This window comes from Sipha flava, unplaced genomic scaffold (assembly GCF_003268045.1).
Source record: "Sipha flava isolate LNK unplaced genomic scaffold, YSA_version1 598_pilon_pilon, whole genome shotgun sequence".
NCBI classification, from domain to species: domain Eukaryota; kingdom Metazoa; phylum Arthropoda; class Insecta; order Hemiptera; family Aphididae; genus Sipha; species Sipha flava.
Window position 1 is genome coordinate 124583 of NW_020273577.1, and position 20107 is coordinate 144689.

At 36.4% G+C, this 20107-nt stretch overlaps 1 protein-coding gene across 6 annotated transcripts in view; it reads left to right on the top strand.

Moving 5' to 3' along the window:
- Positions 1 to 20107, top strand: part of LOC112691315 (tyramine receptor 1-like) — a 270999-nt gene that overhangs the window by 95637 nt on the left and 155255 nt on the right. For 3 of the 6 annotated variants that reach the window (XM_025565489.1, XM_025565485.1, XM_025565483.1), the window contains exon 3: positions 4377 to 4474. The exons of 2 other annotated variants lie outside the window; for them this stretch is intronic. The gene's annotated coding sequence lies outside the window, so the exon portion shown is untranslated. Of the gene's footprint in view, positions 1 to 4206; positions 4294 to 4376; positions 4475 to 20107 lie in introns of those variants that run through there. One more of the 6 variants, XM_025565488.1, reaches the window with a different exon arrangement.

Here is a 20107-nt window from a genome sequence, read left to right on the forward strand (position 1 = left end):
GGCCGCATCGACATTGTTCTTCCGTTATTGGCGATTGTAATTCAACGGTACATATTTATGTTCGGCTACGGACAGGCCGCGACGCACGAGGTGACGACTCACCCTCGCCGTACCTTTGGGGTTACGAAGCGCTAAGATTTATTTGATGTTTATTAAAATGTTATCGTGGTCTTGACTTACGGAAGCGCAAAGTTATTGTTTTATTATTTTTTTTTTTTTGCATTTTTTTTTTTCGCTTTTCGTATTTCAAAATAGCAGCGCATTATTAGCGCGACAGATATGTGACGTGATGAATGCTACGGCGATTTCTGTCCGGCAAAAGCCGCTGAACTCGTAACGCGAAACGACGGTGAGTGGAGGAAAAAAAACCAATTTTAATCAATCTCTCTCGAAAATATTAACTCCGGACGACGTTCGTGTTCCGGTCATTACGGAATATTGTTTTGAAATTTGTACGACCAGTAATCCCATACCAACCACCGTACCTAACTTGACCTGGTCCCGCAGTGCTTCCGATCATCAGTGACGGACGTTTTGTTTGGGCAACGGATAAATGCTCACTTCGAGCACTACGAATGATTAAAGGTTCATTTCAGCACATCGTACTGTGATTTATTACACGTGTACGGTTCGTACTTTTTCATTTATTTCTGTTTTTTTATTTTTATTTTTAAACGTTAATGTATTATTATACATACAGCGTATTTTTTTTTTTTTTTTTTCATAACCGTACAGTTATTAATCGCTGGGAAAAAAATCTCATTGCTGCCTTATCTAACGTATCGGACGATTTCTGCTGCGCAAGTGTTTACCGGACAAAAATTTGCCCCCTTACCACCAACCGACCGGTTTTCTCACGTTATTTGACGTTACGATTGTCAGGCTACAAGGTAATCTGTGCTTCGAAAAAAAAAAAAAATAATAATAATAAAAACTATTGTAATTCGAATCTGATTTTGAAATCGAAGAGATCAAAAATTTAACTTTTATCTTGCATTTCACATTTTGATTGAATATGTTGATTATTCGGTAGTGTTTTTATTCTCCCCATTAGTATTTCTCTTTTTATTTGTAAATCTACACCCAAAATCACTACTGCTTATTGTTACATAACAATATCTTATTAGATTGAAAAGTACGAATTTTAGAGAAATATAGTAGTTCTTTCTTTCGCGTTCGAACATCGAAACTGATTTGAAAATAACTGCATTCATTGTGAGCTATTACATTTATTTGAACAAAACAAGCAATTAAGTGTTGAAAAATAAATAACATAAAAAAGTAATTTTTTTGACTTGATAAATGCTACAGCATTGATTATGTTCATTAACATACATTTTTTTTACCTTTTTTTATCCGTTATATGTACTGTACAGTTAAAACACATTTGAATATGTAATTATACAGCTGTATAGATAAAAACATTTCTTGAATGTAGTTTTTGTAAAATAAAAAATAAAACAACATATTGGAATATAAAATAAATTTAGACTTTTGAATGCATTGATATCTTTCCGGTTTAGAATACAAATATATGTATTTACAAATAATCTCTACGGTTGAAAAATTGTATTTTTAAACAAATTTTTTTATATTTTGCATACAATTTGATAATAATAAGATAGCATTTTGAACGTGGATATAAAGCTATATACTATGCATAATAATAATAATAAAAAAAAAAAAAATGTAATTGTTGTTTAAATTATTTATCTTTATTCTTGATTTTTTCGTTGCGTGTGTTTTATTATGAAAAAAAAAAATAAATAAAGAAATAAAACCATAATAATTTAAAATATACCCACATAAAATAAGACGACATATTAATTTGTGGTAGAACAAAGATGCTAACCGACCGACAATGTTTGTTTGAAAATAACATCAGTTAACTTCATTGTTTGGTGCAATAATAAAAAAATACAAGGTACCTCAATTTTTTTGAACTAATATATATTATATTTTCTCCTGCCTCCTGTTCATGTGAACTAAAAAAGGACCTTAGTTTGTCTGAACTCAGTTCAAAACACTACTGATTTTATGTTACTAGACAATTCTCGAACCTATGACTTCGAATTCTCAGTATCCTCCAGAAGAAGATGTTAGTGATTTTTTCTTCATAGAATGGAAAATATTGATTATCTTTCCTGTACACTATTTTCATTCAATATTTATCTATACATAATCAACACGAATTGTATTCCCATTCTAAGTACAACACGTACGTGTAACCAGAAAATATAATATATATTAGCTCAAAAAAATGATATAAACAACACAACTTAAAAATATGAACAACTACACGAAAATTCCGATGGGTTGATGCACAGTTTACGCGTAGTTTATTCGGTTTTTACCTTGTATATACCGAAGGACCCTCATGCTTTTTCGTCGCAACGTCTAGTGCAACTGCACTAGCGAATTCATTACTATCTATACGGCCAAAAACTGACTGTTCCAGTACTGCGGACTGGGTAAAAAAAAGCGTTTATTTTTATTTATCTGCTATTGCTGTTTTGTTTCCCTTCGTGCATTAATGAAATATAATTGTAATTAGTTATGATATGAATCATGGCATACAAATTATAATCAGTCATAAAAAAAAACATGATGATTTATAACAAAAATTATTTTTGCTCCCTTAATCATTAAAACATTGTGACTAATCATAAACGAAATCTGAACGTTACAAAGATAGAGCACATAATAACCATTTCACGAATTATAACTTTTTACTCAGTCTTTAAATCTTTTAGTGTATTATTATTAGTTGTACGAAGCTAATAATGTAATGGCTAAAAATGTTAATTATGGTATTGTTCATATACGCATTCGATCTGATTTTGTCCTAATCGTCGTTCTCGAATAATATTTTAATCTCCGGAGGGTTGAAATAGATCACACACCTGTAGACCTGACAGATTTGTGTTCGACTCACAAAGTATGCCAAAATTACTGAAAAACAAGGGATTACGTAATCGATACAAACATGATCGAAAACACCAGAACCATTTCGAGTTCGTTCGTAAAATATATACTTTTAATTTTGTTATCCATGCAAATCGTGTTTACATCACAACTGAAAATGGTCTGATCTGTCAACCCACGGCTATTGAAGTCGGAGTGAGGTGCTGGTAGGGCCGTAGGAAAGGGGTGGCGAGAGATTCCTATGCTCCAGGTGTAATTCCTGGGAGAGCGTAAAAATTAAAATCTTGCATTTAAGGTTAAAAATTACAACGGTCAATTCATGTACAGGTATTTCATCCACCAAATCTTTAACATATTTCGTATTAATTAAAGCAATCATTGAAAATAAGATCTAAGAAGTAAAATATTTTTAAATTAAAAATACACCAGGGCGCATCTTGAAGTTTCACCCCGGGCGTAATGTTTGGTTACTACGGCACTGGGTGCTGGCCCCTCTGTCCCCTCGAACACGCCACTAGGGCCGTGTGCCCGCTTTTCGAACTAAAAGAACGTTCTGGATACGACTAGATCCCTCGAATCCACGTGTGTCTGTATCAACTCGTTCGCGTCCAACAGGATGACGCAACGGAAATTTGTTCTCAAGGAGTGTCCTCCACGTCGGATCTCAAAACAGCGATCTCAAATATCGGTAATCCTCGTCGCGTGCATAACTCGTTGTGATTGATCATGGTCCCGCGGTTTATTTTGTTTCTCCCTGGTCCCTATAACGCGAAGGAACCCTTTGTCCGAGTGCATATTGTTCCGCGGTTTTTGTCTCGCGATCCGTGTCGCAATGTCTAGAACTTTATATTCGCACTACCCTCCACGCCGCCGTGCTGCGTAGCCGGGTTGTTCGTTTGCATTCGATTGTCCGACACCGGGACCAGCCGTTTCGCGTGCGTAAGTATCGGTCGTTTCATTTTTCGACCTCCGAAGGAACAACCCCGTGCAAATAAACATTTAATTGATCACCTTATCCGTAACCGTAATTATTAAAAGTTCGCACGAACGGCCGTCGAAAAGTTTAGAGGTTAGTGCCCGTGTAGCGCGGAAACTCGATACTTCCCAAGTTACTCACTTCCGCGTCCCTCGCCGCAAATGAAGCCGAACGAATGATCGTACACATTGTACGTGTAATGATCACCGTCCATATTCGAGTGAAACCCCTCGAGTTCAATACTCGTCCTGTAGTCGTGTTTTGATTCCGTTCCGAGTACCAAAATCACATCGGCTAATGTATTTTTGTAATGAGTTCACGATACCAGTTCACTTAATCCGTGATCTCGAAACGCAACAAACACGTTTTTAACGAGAAATTCCTCTACTAAAGTAGATCACTGATCATTCTGTAACTTATAAAACAAGTCTCATTTGTGTGTGTGTGTGTGTGTGTGTGTTTTTTCTAATTGCAGCCTCGTTCAGATATCGATCAGACCGTTTTTCGAACAGACGAAAACAAGTACATGAATTTACTCAACAAATTTGCGTTGCAATCACATTCGGAATAAAAGTAAGTGGTAAAAACATATTTTCAAAGTGTTAAGTTCCTTATATTTAAGGGACACGTAGTGTCCTGTACATATTTGCCGTGAACACTTTTAAATAATAATACATTATTATAATACGTAATTCTCTTAAAACGGTCGTAACAAGCCCATGGATGGTATAATGTAATCGATTTGTAACGAACAATGAATCGATATAAATAAAAATGTAACCTTAAGAACTTTACACAACAATATTGTTCGAGTTCGTTTAGGAACCTTACGTTAGCGTTCTAGCACTTAAAACTCGATCGTTTTCAGCAGTTGTTGTTCAACGGTATGACTTGTAATTATTTCGTTTCGTTTAAACAAGCCACTCCACCCGGATGAACCGATTCAAACCCGTTCGCAAAAAACGCATTTATTGTGTACATTAAAACACGATTAACGTAATATGTTTTTGCTAATCGGAAAACTTTCGTGAAACGATCGTTCGACGAATCGTTATGTAACAACAACAAATAAATACATCCGGTGTTCGAATAACACCGAAAGCGTATTGTCTCTGCTGTTGGACTAGCGTAAAACATTATGTTCGCCGACGATTTTTACGGTAACTTCAAATATTATAATCCGTTATCGGATGAAATTATAATATGGGTATTGAACAGGGGTGAGATCGAGGTGAGAGCACCGAAATCGCTTAATAAACAAAACCGCTAACCGCAATGCAGGTCAAAAGCTTAACTCGTCAAAGCATCGGGTTCGAGATAAACATAATAATTATGCTGTAAGATTCTCGTACAAAAGTGGGGGTGAGTAGGTTTACGAATGCGCAAAGATACCGGTCGCCGTGGTGCGAGCACGATGTCAACCGAGATCTCGAACGGAAAATGTTTTTGTTCACAGAACGATAGTATTTTTATTTTTATGAACTTGTGTACTTCAACACAAACAGTATAATTTTTCGTACGTCCGTACTTCATTTTGATTTGCAGAAAGAATGACCTACCATCGTTCAAGTGACTAATTTTACCCTTCAAGTGTAACCACTCGTTGTTCTTCGTATTGGTGCTACCACATGTACACATTTACACTCGTATACCGTATTATAATTATTATTATGATTTTGGATGTACTTTCAGTATTAAACCGTCGAATGCCGTAACAATTTAAGCAGTGAAATACGTCTAGAACTACGCACACATTTTCCATTAAATATTATAATGTATAATATTATCGAACCAAGGTACCATTTATTAGGCTCGAAGGTTGGTGGTTTTATATATTATTCGACGATGCAAAAACCTGTTTGAAGTGAAAAAAAATTTTCCGGTTCTTAACGATTCTGCTTTTTGAAGATTGTGATCTTAAAAAAAAAAAAAAAAGTCCTTAATATTACTGTTGCGGTTACATTCGAAAAATAAATTATAAATACATAAAATAAATCTGTCAATACGGTGATAAATCTCCATGCTTCATAGAGATTTTCAAGTTACGATACATTTCAGTCCTAAACATACAACATAATCGTGATAATGTTCTGTACCTTTTTACGTTTTGCGCGGTATTGACGAAGAATTGATATTTTGATTTGAAACAAACATTTACCGTGCAAACAGTTCACGAGTTACGAAAACGATACCTAACTGTAACGGCATATCGATATGCCGAAATAATATGAAAATGTGTACGTGCATACAGTTAATTTCGATAATACTAAACCGACCCCCCGAATCGCTAGTGGTACGCTTCGAGTCGATGTTTCCGAACGGCACCGGTGCGATGAGCCGTTCGACAGATCGTCGGATCGATACGAAATAATTGGATACGATTCGAAAAACGTTGATGCGTTTGTCCATATTCTCATGATGCCTGACCGACACCGAAACCGGCAATGATATTGCGGACGAACTTGAATGTGCATCGTTTGAAAATATATTGTTCTTCCTGTCTATGGTTTATTCCGTTTTTCACATTACCCGGGCACGTTTTCAAACGGAGAGTTTTAGCAATAAAACGCTCACTTCGATTTTGTTTTTTTTTTCTCCTCTCGACCATTTCAAAACTTAATAATTTCAGTCGGTACATAAAAACTTTGAACAAACAGCAACAACACATCGAGTTAGACACTTGTCGAGAAATTCGCGTTATCGACATTTTAGTTTATTTACACCGTGTAATAGTGACGCACGAACAGTAACACAGTGTTGCGTGAGCGCGTTAGTAATCGAGTTTTTGACCGTATTTCAGTCGAAGAAATAATAATATCACAATTAATTTAGACTTATTCTGACATGATATTTATCATGAAAAGTGCAGTTGATGAACGTTTATTTTTTCATAATACTCGTTGAACGATTTCTTCGAGTGAAATTCGATACAAATTATATTATAACTAAGAAACCGGAAACCTTATGATATTTCTTTAATAAGATACAACACGATGCTGATTCGTCGTGCTGAAAATCAATATAAGTTTACATCAAAAATCTTGCTTCGACCGTATATTTTTCCCTGTGATTGAAAAGTTGAAACAATAATCGTTTTCTTCTCTTTGTATTTTCGAGTTTTCACGATTCTCGGAAACTTAATCATTCTAAAATTTAATTATAGAACATCTTAACGCACATTTTGATTGATCGTACATAATATTGCATCGTGTTCAACGTTACGTATTTTTGTTAGCGTTTTAAAAAATACAGCTGTAACGAGTTATTCAGGTATTCATTAGAACGGGGTGGGAAATGAATCGTAACTGTCATTTTTTAGGAAAAATGATTAAAAAAACAAATACGATTAAAAAACTTTGACAGTAAATTTTAACGGGACGAGGTGGTAAACAGGCGAATGCACTGGCGTAATAATACGACGATGGCGTGGAGTAGATTTAAAATGCATATGATCCATAAAAATAAATATTATATTTAGTTTCTTGTCACACATTAAACGTGTATGCGACGTTAATATTTTTAAGACCGATAGAAAAAAAAAATCATAAACACGCCAGGCGTAACAAATGAAAATACATTATTGCACAGTCGTGGGGTCTATCGATTTTCCGAAATATGATTCGGTGCCTGTACTTTCATAGTCGATACTAAGATTTATTATTACGTATTAAGCCTCTACTTCGTCGAATGCCAATGGGCAATGCTCGTCATGAATGACCCGACCTAACCAAACACGTGTAAAACGATAGAAATACGTTTTGAAAGCAGAATAAAATTCCAAACACATGCATTCATAAGAAAAATAATTTGTTTCGCTTAAAGTCCTAACGCGAAACGTTTATTACTCTGCTGTTAACTGTGCGCGATTGTGCAAAACGAATACGCAAATAATACAAGTCATCCGCTTTGATTTCGATCGTTTACGTGTTCGTTTTTGGTTAGGTTAGTTAACCTAAATTAATCTAACTAATATGTTATTTTATTCAGATATAGGTATTGGTTTAATATTGATCTGTATGGGGACATTCAAACCGAAAGGTACTAAATTAATTAAGGGTACCACATCAGTCTTTTAAAAGAATATTTTCTATAACTTTATTTATATAATTATATCTCAGTTATTGTTATAGATTTGATAAAAATACTTAACAAACATCGTGTAATAATGTACTGAAATGGGGAAAATGAATTGCCAGCAAATGTTTAATGAATATTTGGTGAAACTTATTTAGTTTTTTTATTTATTTTTTATTTTTTAGTTTTACGCTTCAGGTTAAACAAAATATTGTTGCCCTTGATCGGAAAAATCTTAAATACGGCTCCAGTGCCGTAAATGATGATCCAAGTGCATCTTTTAACCCGAGCCCAGTGATATTATTGTTTTCGTTCAAAACGTTGATGACGATCAATCGAACATGCCGAACACTTACGCGTTCGTGTACAACACACGCGTAGCCTACCGGAGGCGTATCACGCGACGTTGAAACTCAAAAGCACGAATAACGTTCTGTGTCGAATAATAATAAAAAAAAAAAAATATTAAAAAAATACGTTTGAAAATCAATTGCAATAGAACATGCGGCTTATTGATTTCGTGGACGAAAACAATATTGTTTTTGAATACGTCGATTGTTCGTTTGAACGTCGACGATTTTGTAATAATCTGTTAAAACCAAAGTTGCAACTTTCATTCGTTTTTAAATTATTGGCCCGCCGCTATTGTACGGGTATGATTAATGATCCGTACGCGACGTATTGTGCAAAATTCTCCATCGACAAGTACAAATTTATTTCGCGCCCGAACCGTAGTGCACTTGTATTATTAACGTTTGTTGCGCTCAGTCATAATTAATTTTGTATTATATTCAAGTGATACGCGCCATACGTCATTAGTGTTTTAATATCACGTACCGCGGATCATTTTTTGTCATAAAGACCGACGTCGGAAAAATGCATTTTCGAAACGTGCACTCGACCGACCCATGTACGCGAAACACGTGAAATAAAAATAAAAACAATATCGTTTAAAACGAAACAACAAATAGTGTGCGCTCGCTATTGTTTTCATGGAATGTAAAAACAAAAAAAAAAAAAAAATTACGATCCAATAAGAGAGACGCGTTAAAGTTGAGCTTTGCGGGCGACTGTCTCTGCGCGATGACCGCTTATACGAACCGGCACGGGAAAGCGGTAAATATTTATTATTACGTTTTTACCGTTGAAAAAAATCCCACCGGAAACGGACGACCATCGCCTACGTTTTCGTAAACGTTTGGAGAACGTAATCAAAAGCGACGCGTTCTCGAACGCGGTATACGCGGGTCGGTCGTCGCGCTGTATTTCTATTTCGTCCGACCGATCGTGTCAACAACTCGCGGAAATATAACTTCGCGAACACCGTGCACGTCGTGTTGTATTCTCCTCCGAAAAAAAGCATTCAAACCTATCAACTGCAATAATATATTAGATAAAACGACGATTGAGTCTCGAACGCGAAGACCAGACGATCGCGAGCTGATCAACTCGAGTCCACAGCCTTGCGAGCGATCCAATTTCGACCTACGCGTACGGTTGTTTATGTTACTTTTACGATTTTGATTCTATACTCTGTGTGCGCAGCCATAACGCTACTGGATTTTACTTTAACATATCAAACGTAAAAACACACACACGGCTTAGCGTGTAATAAGTCGAAAACATTTTCAAGTAGAAACGTTTTATGTGTCGGAATCGGTTAGATATACGACGTATGATTAACCGTCCGTTCATTGGACATCCCCCAGTAATTGAACGTTGTCGACTAATCTTTTTTTAAACTTTTAAATTAAAAGATAGTAGATAAACGAAATAATTTTTAGTTCTAATATAAACATAATTAATGGTAGAACTGCGTAACCGCGGCTTGGTACTTTACGCGTGCTCGTACAAGATCCATCGCTAAGATTTTAATTTTTTTTTTATATTCACTTGGTTTTCTTAACAATGATTTGAAAACAATACTGACGTACCGATATTCAACTCTGAAGTGTACAAGTATAATATTGAAAACCAAAAGTAATCGAATACATTTTAATCGATACGTTTCGATGATCGTATTGGATTTTAAGTATCACAGCGACGTGCTATAAAAACTCCATGGGACAGCTATGGCAAAGAATAATGTACACCTTTCGGTAATTAAATGCTAATAACTTATTTTTCGTTTCTTTTACAATTATATTTTAGTTGGGAGGGGGGGGGGGAAGTGAAGGAGAAAAATATTTTCCGAAGCGTTATAAATCGGTACGAATTAAAATTTAAATCAAATCAACCGCACGGTTGCTGTACAAAGTTTAAAGCTATTCTTTTCAACGAGATAATTGGAAAATTAAAACAAGCGTGGGTAACCGTAAAACACGACACTTTTCTGATGTTCAAAACGAGTTTAACAAGTGATGTGTGAAATTACATCACGTTCATTTCAAAACTGTAGTACCGATTCTAATTTTATGAATCTCGTGTACATCATCGGTTCGTAAAAGCAAATGGTTTTTTAATCGAAAATTAAAAACAAATTTAAACCGATAATTTTTTCCCAATGGGAACAAATGGAACGTTTTAAACGGAATTTGTTTATTTATTTATTTTTAATACTATCACGAAACGGACCTGTATGAGATGAGAATGATTAGCATACGTTTTATTTCGTTCGTTTGGTGAATTAGAATCGAGAAAAATGCACACAACGGACTTTCCTCGAGGACCGATGCCATTAACGGGACCGTATAAAAAGGGAGCCGATGGTTCGACGTGCAGCTGAACTAGTTCTAGTCACCGAACAGCATGCGACTTCGAGTGATCTTATCCTATTTAGCTCGGCAGTGGGAGATTTTTCTGAAAGTTAGTCGATGAACCTATATCAACAGAAAAACTTAATCGGTACCGCGGAAAAGATAAGCCCTATTCCACGTCACACGTTGTGCCGACGAGGGGTTGACGTGCCCACTGGTGACGGGTGTGTAGGGACCGGCGCTTGGCTGTAACGAAACTTTCACCCGTACTGAGGATGCGAATCACGATGTTGACCACCGGAAGCGACCCGTTTCCGGTCGGCTCCGAAAGGGTTAGCAAGGGTGGATCCAACATTGGTCGGGGAACTTTACAGGAGATATCATGCAACAATAGCTGATGACAGGCTTATGTTAAGGTGCCTCGGGGGGAGGGACATAGAATCCTCCCGAAAATAATGTGACAATAGCGTGTCAAATCTGTCAACGTTTGTTATTGTCGCCTGTTATTTAGTCACTCCGAATATACTTTCATCGTTATATTTTCCAAAGTCAGTGGCACAGTGCCCAGTGGTGGTCCGTCCCTGTTTACCGTATAGGAGTGGTGCTGGGATGACCGATTTAACGTTTCCGATGTTTCTACCTCTTGACGATCACATCGTCCGCGACCGGAATCAGTGCACTGCGACGCACAACACTGAAAAGCGATATTGCTGTGCTTTCGTGTTATCCCGTAATCGATTGTATTTCGATTGTTTCAAACGTTATATTCTTGAAAGTATTCGATTTGATAGAAAATAAATATCAATGGATAATTTTGGATTGCTAAAAATCGTTAGCTTGCTGCTGCGAAGATGGAAAGAAATAATGTTTAAAACTTCGTTGAAAGTATTTTATTTTTTCATTTATATTTGGTTTTCGTATGATCTTTGCGGGTTCAACAACAGTTCATTGATGTGTTCTGACTTTGAAAATATATTACTCCATTAGTCATATTTGAAAACGCTCTGTACCGTAATAATACCATTAGCAAATCGAAAGAAATCATGACGGATAATATTTATGTTTAAATAATCTATCAAATGTATACTATTTTATTTCTTTTTAACTTTTGTATTCAATATGCCAAACATACTTCCTAAGCTAAAAAAACACCTATTTCTAATTTGAATCCTAGTGTTCACCTCCATCTTAAGGTCACTATCTTGTGTTATTATGGATCCTAGGTATTTAAAATGTGGCGCTTTCTTAAACTTATGGTGTTCTATTTCTAAAACCTCTCCTTGTCGGTATTCTCTACTTCTTCTTCCAATTATGACACACACCGTTTTTTGTCATTGATCTTTAAACCACACTTGCCTACTATATTTATTAGTTTTCTACAATTCTGTTTCACAATATCTAAATTATTTCCCAACAGGGCTAAGTCATCGTCGTGTGCTAGTAAATCTATTATGGTGTTACCCATCGTAACTCCATCAATAATATTTAACTCTGACAATTTTTTTCATTTTTTAAACTTCTACTATTTTATATTGATTTCATAGTATTCGTTAAAAATTAAAATTGTTATAGTTTCCAAATTCCCATTTTTTTTTTAATTTAAATTTGTACACACTACAACTACAGCTGTGACACGTCCGAGGTCTAAAATTTTTCGTACAGAGTACTATAATTAACTACGTCTTGACGAAGGAAATATTATAATATTAAATCATTTTCGAACATACGTGGATTGTTGATAGATCTAGGTCGATTGTCTGTACATGTCTCCTCTACTAACTCTAGCTGTATCGATCGGATTTTAGCTAGACCCATTTAACAATAGTTACACCGATCGAACTTAAGATATATTATTATTAATAGTGTACAGATACCTAACGAAATACACCTTTTATTCCGAGCACAGCGCAATAATATAATCACAAAAATGATAAAGTGTAAAAACAAGGGAAAAATTCTAAAGTGATTACTTACTACTACTATTAAACACTTCATTTATTTTATGTATTCTGTAGATAGTGTCATCGTAATGTATACGTCGAGTAAAAGTTTTATATTTTAATATATTGTTTATGTAGTACCCTTACACGAATTACGTGTCTTCGGATGAGCTATGATAACAATAATATTTTTGGTACGTTAAATCTGATCAGTCATCGGAATGGTAGATGTAGTGTGTTTCGAATGAAGATATTACATTGATTAACTTAATGGAATACCGCGTCTGTTATTTCTAACACATATTTGATATTATATAAAAAAAAAAAAAAATAGATATATTCTTTAAATTATTATATCATTTTAATTATTTTTCTGTGGAAACAAACTGATAGTAATATTATTGCATTGGATAAATTGATTTGACTTTACCTTCGGGCTGCGTCGGTCAAAATAATGTTTCGATATCATGCAATATCAAAATTACCAATTGAAGTAAATAAAAAAAATAAATAAATAAATAAATAAAACAGCTAACAAAAAAATGCACGTGTAATTTATTATACTGACAAAAAAAAAGTAAACAAATATTAAAAGAAAAAATAACAACTCGCGTCACGTACGCTCAACGAAGAGGAATCGAGAGGGTTGAAAAACAGCTGATTAGTTTTTCCTCGTGCGCTGCGTTTTCTAAGCATAGCCTCTCGGTTCACGAGGACTTGGTCGATTGACCTACAACAATTGTTTCCGCAGCCACCGAAACTATCTCTACGCTCCCAAACTCAATTTTCATTACATTTCGGCCTTATAGGTAGGTTACCGGGGTCAGGATAATGGATCCGATCCGCGGTAAAGAGTGAGAACTATAATTATTTTCACATAAAGAAATCCGGTGAAATTGAACGCTTTAATAATTCATCGTTATAGTCTCACTTTACAAAAAGTTTTTTGTTCTCTCAACGTCCTTTATTTTTCAGCCATCACAACGTTGGAAAGAGAAATAGTTTCAATCTTTTGCCATTCTTGCCAAGTTTGTGTACACTTTGTTATAAATACGTTCTCCTTAACAACAATGTACTTTACTGCAACCTGAGTGTATTATAATATTATGTTAATCACCACCGTTGACTACCGTTCAAAGCAAGTGGTCTAAATGAACACGGTTACCGATAGGTACAATGACCGCGGTTACACTGAAGTCGAGTGCAAATTTCACACGTAGGCGAATTCGACGTGTTCGAATTTTAATCAGCAAATGCACTGCAGTTCTACGTCCGTTGTACGTACACGTTTCTGGCAGTACCGATGGGAAAATGGATTGCTTATAAGCACTTATATCTTCTACTCTTATAAAACGGTGCTTATCGGTGCCCACGGTTGGTGTGCCAGTGGCGCACACAGGTGGGAAGATTTTAAGAGGTCATAACCCCACCCCCCCAAAATGTCTTTTTTCGTTACATTTTAACCTTACCTAACTAAGTTTTACAAACGATTTTACAAATAAGATTGACAATGCATTTATAAAATTATATTATTATACATACATTATTCTACTATAACAGTTAATGATTTTCATTAAGTTTTCGTTGACCTTATAGACTGTTCATGATAAATTAAGAAGTGTACAGAATAATCACAAATAATATGTTAGGGGTGTATGTACAAATATAAATAGTGTATACTGTTTTTGTACAACGTTTAACAATATGTTTGCATAGGGTTAACATTAATATAACATAAGGTACAACATTAATTATTATAGTAAATTATTAATAGCTAACCTACCTGCCTAACCTACCCCCCCGTCATCTAAAAAAAATCCTGTGTAAGCTACTGTGCACGGCGATCAACCGATGGCTGTCAAGATTTTTAAATCGAATACGATTTCATCGCATCGCGCACCGGGAGAACTATTATACCGGTTCACGTCGAACAACGTTTGTCCAGCAAAGCCGTACATATGGGGCTCAAAAACGCGACTCAGTTTTCGATTCGCCTGCGTACGCGCCGCCGGTTAACGATCCGGATCCTTTGCGGTCGCTCTCACCCCCGCGGTGGAGGTCGCGGTCGAGGAAGGGGTAGTGGTCGGACCGAAAACGTCGTCGCCGGAGGTCATGGCACGGTCAAGCGACGCCTGTTAACGGTTAAGCGCAAGGGTCGACCGCCCTTTTCGTGCGCACCTGGCGGGTATCGCGGTTATCCGTCTCTCTCTTCTGGAGGGTCGAAGTTTAGAATCGCTTTTATCGTCACGGTGGACACGGCTCGAGAGCCGCAAATTCGTTTTCCCGGCGCCGGTGAGAGTTTTTCCTGTAAAGTATGTTTTTTATCAAAACAATAGGTCACGAGCAAGCCCTTGAAGTCAGTATACGAATACGAATTATTATTTTAATAATTATTATATAAGTAATAAACCGTTAAATTATAACTCTGTGAAAATTAGACTTTCGGCCAACTATTTTCATTTTAGAACCACTGTGCGGCCAGACGTTCCGGACTGGGCGTGCCTGCCCGCGACACGCTGATCAAACAGCGTGCACGTGCGTCATGGTTTTCCGTACGAAAACGCGTTCGAATCGAACCGTTTATTTCCCGTGCCAGAGCGGGCAAGGAACGTGCGTTTTTTCGTCAAATGATTTCTGAATCTTGTCACAAAATCGAATAAGAATCGTCTGCTGTTAATTAATTAAAAAAAAAAAAAAAAAACAAAGAAATCGGCCGAGTCAACGTTTAGAATTATTTTATATTTTCGTTTTAAATGGTATTCAGAATTTGTAACTATTAATAATGTTAGAAACTCGACGTACGGTACTCGAAGATACGAATCTAAAATGGTTGGCCACTCGAAGATTCACGTGAAGATATCGTTTCTGTTTTCAATTTATTAAACATTTCAGCCCGTCAATCGCATGACGATGAACGGAAGTTGGGTGGTTTTTACCACGCTGCAACAGTAACAAGACAGTAAGACAACGTTGATGTCGAATCATCTTGATCACATGATAATTATGTAGTACGCCGGTAACCAGAATCAGACTCACGGTTGGAGAACTGTGGGTCAGGCTATTTCAAGAGGTCACTTATCAGGGTTGAAACCGGATTATAAATGTACAGATACTTTCTTACAAAAAAAAAAAAAAAAAAAAAAAAGAAAAAAAACGATTTGATCGAACAATATGTATTTTTACGTTTATTCATAAGTTATAACTATAAATTTTTTTTAACTATCATTGAATACATGAACACTTATTTTATTTCGTGGAGGAATAAGTCTCCCATAGGGTTCCCGCGTAGATATTTTACAATGTACTACACAACTAAATGGTCTCTTCGGCTGGGCATTTGCCCCGGTCTAGTACTAACCTCAACCAGTAGTCGGCGCGTTTCAAAAACTGAAAGAATTCTTCAAGTGGCCGAATTCATCAACAAATATTAACCATTACTTGCCTCCTGAATCCCCCTCCCACCAGAATACGGAAAACGGAGAGAAGCGCAGACCCTCCAAGGGCTGCAGTTGACAATTTGGACCGCACATTTACAACGCGCGTGAGACATGTGCCCGTGCACGAACGGAATTCAACTTTACCCTTCACGTGTTTCGGTCGGTTCGCACACACACGCTGACCCATCGCAATCGACCGGAACGTCACCAACGATCGCGATGCGCTACATAACACGCCCACATCCCTTTCTTTTCGAGCGGACGACATTCCTCGCGATATTACCGGACGATAGTCGTTCGCCGAAGGGATTTAAACGTTTCGAAAACGCGACTTACAATCTATTAACAATCAACGGCACCTACGCTGCCGTCACCGACCGGCACGTGGCAAAGCACACGATCACCTTTGATTAGTTATCGTCCGCGTTCGAAACGGATCGATGTGCTCCAAAGCTTCCGAGGATACTCCGGCACCGCCTGGAGCGCGAAACACTGTACGTACGATAATTACTACGACGTTATGCACTGTTGACGAGGCATTTTCGGCGTCGAAAGTTTTCGATTTTCCGTATCTCGTGTGCACTACGTGGATATTAAACATTTTAAATGAACTTGACGGATGACATTGGGACGAACCGTAAAGCAATTTTCTTTGTTAAATATCGATCGGTTTCACGATGACTGCATTTCTACACGATTAATGGCTTATGCCACCGTTACGGTAGTACCTGCACGGTCGCCGAAACAGCAGAACAACCGTCTTTGTCTTGCGAAAAAAATTAATAAGCTACTACGACGGAATGTACGGGAAATCGATCGGTAGACGTACAAAAATAATAGATGCGTCGGTAACGGTACGAAAATATTAGAAAGTTTTCTCAGTGCACGTCAACGTTTTGAAACCTGCGGTTAGGTTAGGTATCGCAGTGCACACGATTCCGGGCCCCGAATGTGATTTCAAACGCGATACCAAACACGTATCGTACCGTTGCGCGAGATCTTCATAATATATTCATACTTCATAATATCACTCGGATACGTAACATGACGGTAAATGGTGATGAACTCACGGCGAGATGTTATCGTGTTTTGCGTTCCCGTAAATCCAATGGTTCCGCGCGCGTTAAAATCGTCGAAAAAAGTTACGCGCTCCGTTCGTTCCTTCGAGCACGTGCAACGCAAATCGAACAATAATTTCTTTACACCGTGTACTATTTTGATTTCGTTTTCCGTCGCAAGCACTCGCGTAACATTTCATCCCTTCCTCGACGTAGTACGCTGCCCATTAATCAGCGTTAAATTTGTTGGTTTCACACCGAAACAATTGTAACTGACAACCGCTGTATTGTAATGTTTCGATTTCAAACGACAACTATTAACTACCTATCACATTTTTACCATCTTGTTATAGCGTTTTCGTAAATTTGAATTGATCCACATTGATAATGTTCGTTTTTCATCAGGATCACGTAATCATAGAAGTTAATTGTAAGTAACTACAGGTCTCACTATGTAATAATGGAGGTAATCTATTAGTTTTACACCGCAATGCATTTAATGTGTTTTTGGCTTTATACTTACTAAAATGCGTGTTTGTTAAGCGAAATTTCATAATATCCCATACAACTTTTGCTGAATCTCGAAAAGTAATAATTATCTTAAATAGTAGGTTATATATATATATATATACAGTATATATAATAGTACATTATCCTATGTTGGATTGTAATATGAATTTAACTCGTCCACCGAAAAAGCTTGTTCGATAACCGTTCAAAGGTTTTGTAGTCGAAACAAGTTCATTGGACATTCGGTCGCTGCAAGTCGTAGAGGTATCGAACAAACGCGACAGTTTAATAAACCGTTATTTTGGTAAGTAATAATAAATCATAAAAGCTGATGAAGTCACGGTAAGTATACTGATATTCATAAAACATAGTGTTAATTTTTCGTTACGATATAACAAAATAATTTATTTTACTAGAAATCAAAAATAATCTTATGTTATATAAAAAGCGTGAATTCATTAATCCGGATACTTCGGCAAATCCGGATAAAAATTTGATTTCAATCCCGATACTCTGATGATTTATATCTCCGGATTTCATGTCCGTCCCTAACGGTAACCCTCCTACGCGTATCACTCGACGCTGATCAACAACGGCGTCGGTGGGCGATTGAAAAACACGAGTTACGCAATCCGTTGTCCTCGTGAACGGATTCGAATACCGCACGAAATATTCGCAGTCTTGACATTTCGCGTGCACGTTTGATTTTTGAAATTCAACTGTAAAACAAATGTGATTTTACTCGAATACAACTAGTTTTCATCCCTTAGTGTTAGCATATAACACACTATACTATCGTCTCACCATGCAAGCTGCAGGGCACCGAAGGCGATGATTTTCTCGACGATATTATTGTTATTATTTTCATGCCGATCGGGGATTGATTCTGAGTTTTACCATTCCCGTCGTCCGTGAACAAAATTTAATACCGGATGAAGATGAACCGTCGAACCGATAACCGTGCGAATAATTGTTTTATTTTATTCTCAACTTTTACTCTCGGAACAGAAATAATCAGGTGCAGTGTAGGTATTCTGCGTATATTCATTTACACGATAAATATGTAGAGCTGTCTGTAAACTCAGCCCAAGGATGATCAATCTGTAATCGATAAACGCGTCACTGGTCATATCAATTCACGGTCTCACCAATCGCATAGCTTATGCACAATGTCCAAAGGCCATATACGATTCAAATATGTAGGCAATACTTTTCATCGGTGGCGTTTGCAACACGTGACATTGAATCTGCAACAGTTATATTATTATAATTTAATTTGATTTGGAAATGTATTAACGCGAAAAAATCAAACAAACTCAACTCTGCCGGTGAATATTTTGACCGCCCAACAAACATTTTCGATTTAAGTTTTACCGTTCGAACCGCGAAGGTGTTCTTTTATTATTAAATCCTAAATTTATCGACTTTCCACGTTGAAAACCATAGGAACAATATCCCCTGCCACGGATACGGGACTCTTGATCGAACTGATTTATTAATCTGATCCTTCCGCATTATTTTTCTAATTAATTACGGTACAATGGTCAATGTTCATGACAAAGTAAAGTAATTTTTCACAAATAACTGTTATAGAAAACGGATCTGAACAAAAACTTATGTGCAACGTATGTGCGTCTCTTTTGTAAATTATATAAAAACAAAGACAACTATCGTTTCTAAAATACTTTGAATTAAAACTGATTGGTTAACGATCATCTTATAAGTCTCATACAGATACTTAATTTTATAACCACTCGTAGAACGTAAACTGATAAATATATTCTTGGTGATGATAAAAAGAGTCTTTTCGAAGAAAAAAAGTAAGATGAATTGAGTATAATTCAGTTTACTCTCTTGTTTTAATTGATTCTATGAGTTAAAAATAAATTGAGTAGATATACTTATAAACTTATAATACCACGATGAAGAAAACATTTTCAAATCGAAGGTATTTGATAAAAATTCAATAGAAATTAAATAAGTAAAATTGGGAATAATTTTAAACGATTCGTCTATAGCAGAACTAATTCATTTCAATTTCAAAAACATACACGAAGTTTAAGAACTGTCTTATTTAATAACTTTATTAAAATTAGTTTTACTTTGTTGAGCGTTCAATTAAATTTCAGCTTAGTAACTAGTGAACACCCAGTTTCGAATACTGGACATTAATTATTTAGTGTGTATATTTATATTGTCACATCGAAAATCACCTAACGTATCTCGTGGTAGTCAAACTTTTTAACACGCAATCGTAACAGCTACTACTGTACAACAGTTTGGTCGTAGAAAACATAATTTTCGTTCGTACCATGTATGCACACACCTAGACACATACGAGTACATAGTCACCCAATTGTCGTTACTTATTGGGCTATAAGAATTGACACATTTTAAGTATTTTTAATTTCGCTTCGTCCTCAATCTCACACTATCCTTTGCCTCCTCCCCCCCTCTCTCGCTCTCTCTCAAGAACCGTAATCAACATAAT